This window comes from Triticum urartu, unplaced genomic scaffold (genome assembly GCF_056163025.1).
Source record: "Triticum urartu cultivar PI428250 unplaced genomic scaffold, HENAU_Tu73 scaffold1091, whole genome shotgun sequence".
NCBI lineage: Eukaryota > Viridiplantae > Streptophyta > Magnoliopsida > Poales > Poaceae > Triticum > Triticum urartu.
Window position 1 is genome coordinate 12501 of NW_028259556.1, and position 4676 is coordinate 17176.

Sequence of the window (4676 nt, forward strand, 5' to 3'; positions counted from 1 at the left end):
GAAAAAGAAGAAAACAGGGGTTCTGTTGAATTTCAAGTATTCAGTTTCACCAATAAGATACGGAGACTTGCTTCACATTTGGAATTACACAAAAAAGATTTTTCATCGGAAAGAGGTCTACGAAGACTTTTGGGAAAACGTCGACGTTTGCTGGCTTATTTGGCAAAGAAAAATAGAGTACGTTATAAGAAATTAATCGGTCAGTTGAATATTCGGGAGCAGTAATTTAATCGTTCAAATTTTTTTCTTGTTTTATTATTTTTTTAGTAGTCTTATAGTAGTCTTAGATTTTTCATTTTGATGAGCCTCGCTTTGAGGAATTCATGGAATAATCCATTTTCATGGAATAATGAATTAAGGAAGAAAGGATATGAGTCTACCGCTTACAAGAAAAGATCTCATGATAGTCAATATGGGCCCTCAACACCCATCAATGCATGGTGTTCTTCGACTGATCGTTACTCTCGATGGTGAGGATGTTATTGATTGTGAACCCATATTAGGGTATTTACACAGAGGAATGGAAAAAATCGCGGAAAACCGAACTATTATACAATACTTACCTTATGTAACAAGGTGGGATTATTTAGCTACTATGTTTACAGAAGCAATAACAGTAAATGCACCAGAATTCTTGGAGAATATTCAAATACCACAAAGAGCCAGCTATATTAGGGTAATTATGTTAGAATTAAGCCGGATAGCTTCTCACTTGCTATGGCTTGGACCTTTTATGGCGGATCTCGGCGCACAGACTCCTTTTTTCTATATTTTTAGAGAGAGAGAATTAATATATGATCTATTTGAAGCTGCTACAGGTATGCGAATGATGCACAATTACTTTCGCATCGGAGGAGTAGCCGCCGATCTACCTTATGGATGGATCGATAAATGTTTAGATTTCTGTGATTATTTTTTACGCGGAGTTGTTGAATATCAACAACTTATTACACAGAATCCAATTTTTTTAGAGCGAGTTGAAGGAGTAGGTTTTATTAGCGGAGAAGAAGCAGTAAATTGGGGCTTATCGGGACCGATGTTACGAGCTTCTGGAATACAATGGGATCTTCGTAAAGTAGATCCTTATGAGTCTTACAACCAATTTGATTGGAAAGTCCAATGGCAAAAAGAAGGGGATTCGTTAGCTCGCTATTTAGTACGAATTGGTGAAATGAGGGAATCCATCAAAATAATTCAACAAGCTGTAGAAAAAATTCCTGGAGGACCTTATGAAAATTTAGAAGTCCGACGCTTTAAGAAAGAAAATAATTCTGAATGGAATGATTTTGAGTATAAATTTCTTGGTAAAAAACCTTCGCCCAATTTTGAATTGTCAAGACAAGAGCTTTATGTAAGAGTAGAAGCCCCAAAAGGTGAATTAGGGATTTATCTAGTAGGAGATGATAGCCTTTTCCCCTGGAGATGGAAAATCCGTCCACCCGGGTTTATTAATTTGCAAATTCTTCCTCAGCTAGTTAAAAAAATGAAATTGGCTGATATCATGACGATATTAGGTAGTATAGATATCATTATGGGGGAAGTTGATCGTTGAAATGATAATAGATAGGGTAGAGGTAGAAACTATCAATTCTTTTTCGAAATTGGAATTATTAAAAGAAGTCTATGGACTGATATCGATTCTACCCATTTTGACCCTCCTTTTGGGAATAACAATAGAGGTACTCGTAATTGTGTGGTTAGAAAGAGAAATATCTGCGTCGATACAACAACGTATTGGTCCTGAATATGCTGGCCCCCTGGGCCTGCTTCAAGCTATAGCAGATGGGACTAAGCTACTTTTTAAAGAAGATATTCTGCCATCCCGAGGAGATATTTCTTTATTTAGCATTGGACCCTCTATAGCAGTCATATCAGTTTTATTAAGTTTTTTAGTTATCCCTTTGGGATATCATTTTGTTTTAGCCGATCTTAGTATTGGTGTTTTTTTATGGATTGCCATTTCAAGTATAGCTCCTATTGGTCTTCTTATGGCAGGATATAGCTCAAATAATAAATATTCTTTTTCAGGCGGTCTACGAGCTGCTGCTCAATCCATTAGTTATGAAATACCATTAACTTTTTGTGTGCTAGCAATATCTCTACGTGTGATTCGTTAAAATAGATCTTTTTCCTATAAAATCCATTAACTATTTATATTCCTTTTCTTATTTAGTATTTGGGTTGGTAAGTTAAACTAGATAGCTATATGAGTGAAACAAAACAGCTTATAAATTTGTAGTAAAAAGAAAAAATCTCATTTCCTACGTACAAGAAAAAAGTGGAAGTAAACATAAGCAGTGTAAACTCTTTATCCCAAGGTTGATATTTTTTAATTAGTCATCATATCTTGAAGCGGCCAAGAATAAAGGATTCACGATATGGAATTCCATTACTAGAATACTCCTAGTTATTACTATAACTTAATAATCCATAAGAAGAATCCACCAAAAGTTAGTGAAGGGTTAGGAACACTAAAGTACATAAAGGATTAGTAATGGAAAATCTAAAACATTAGAGATTTTTGCCCATAAAAGGAATCATAATAAGGACTTGCAATTTGTAGAAATTATCAAGTAGTACTTTCTTCGGATTCCGATCCAGAGTATGTTCCCATTCACTTGTTAAGGAAATGGCTATCAAGAACGAATTAACCCTTTATCCATTTTTTCTTTTTAAATACCCCCTCCCTGGGGAAAGAAGAATAGTAAAAAAGATATGGAGTGCACTAGAAAAAATTTTCATTATTTCCTTCCTCTATCCATATTCATGCAGAATTGCTCATGAACTAATACCCAACTCTTTCCATTTATTAATTGAATTCCTATAACAAGTAACAAGTGTTTTATTCCAAGATTAAGTTATTACTGAACAAAGAAAAATTTTCATTATATTATAAAGGATGAGATCAATTCGGAAGCGCTTTTTCTTATTCTAGCAGACGGAATTCCTTTGGTCTAATTTAGGACTTTCAAATCTATTTTATTTTATCTAATTCTATCTACGCCCCCGGGGCTAGGAACAAAACAGTCCTTTCCTTTTTCTGATCATAGAGAAGCCGTATGAAGCTAAGGTTTCATGTACGGTTTTGAAATAGCGGTGGGAACTGTGATGTTATCACCGACTATGATTATCTAACAGTTCAAGTACAGTTGATATAGTTGAAGCACAGTCAAAATACGGTTTTTTTGGATGGAATATTTGGCGTCAGCCTATAGGTTTTCTGGTTTTTTTAATTTCTTCTTTGGCAGAATGTGAAAGATTACCCTTTGATTTACCAGAAGCGGAGGAAGAATTAGTAGCAGGTTACCAAACTGAATATTCCGGTATCAAATATGGTTTATTTTATCTTGTTTCTTACCTAAATTTATTAGTTTCTTCTTTATTTGTAACAGTTCTCTACTTGGGCGGGTGGAATTTATCTATTCCCTATATATCCTTTTTTGATTTTTTCCAAATGAATAAAGCAGTTGGAATTTTGGAAATGACAATGGGTATATTTATTACATTAACTAAAGCTTATTTATTTCTCTTCATTTCTATCACAATAAGATGGACTTTACCGAGGATGAGAATGGATCAGTTATTAAATCTTGGATGGAAATTTCTTTTACCTATTTCCCTGGGCAATCTCATATTAACAACCTCTTCTCAACTTGTTTCACTATAAATAAGATAATACAATAATAGTAAGAATATTTTCAACACAAAAGCTCTCTCAAACAAGAGAAAGAAACATATCTTTTTCATAGATATTTAGAATGAATATGTTCCCTATGGTAACTGGGTTCATGAGTTATGGTCAACAAACAATACGTGCTACAAGGTACATAGGTCAAAGTTTCATAACTACCTTATCCCACACAAATCGTTTACCTATAACGATTCACTACCCTTATGAAAAATCAATTACACCAGAGCGTTTCCGAGGGCGAATCCACTTTGAATTTGATAAATGTATTGCTTGTGAAGTATGTGTTCGCGTATGTCCGATAGATTTACCCGTTGTGGATTGGAGATTTGAAAAGGATATTAAAAGAAAACAATTGCTTAATTATAGTATTGATTTCGGAGTTTGTATATTTTGTGGCAATTGTGTTGAGTACTGTCCAACAAGCTGTTTATCAATGACTGAAGAATATGAACTTTCTACCTATGATCGTCATGAATTGAATTACAATCAAATTGCTTTAAGTCGGTTACCAATCTCCATAATGGGAGATTACACAATTCAAACAATTAGGAATTCGTCTGAAAGTAAAATAAACAAAGAAAAATCTTCGAATTCAAGAACGATTACTGATTACTAAACTTTGATTTTGTCTTTCTGTTATAAAAATCTAATAATTCTTTATTAAACTTTAAAATTAAACTATAAAGAAAAACGAAAAACTACTGCTTATTGGAAATTATTTCTTATTTTAAATCAGACTAGATTTTCGTGATATAATATAATTTATAACTATAAGTTTATACACAAAAAAATACCCTAATCCTTTTTTCCTTCCTTGAATCCTTTAGTTTTAGTCAGTTCATGAAAAATTTTATACTATTAATTTCTTTTTATCCATAATGGATTTACCTGGACCAATACATGAGATTCTTATGCTATTTGGGGGATTTGTTCTTCTACTAGGGGGTCTAGGAGTAGTATTACTTACCAACCCCATTTATTCTGC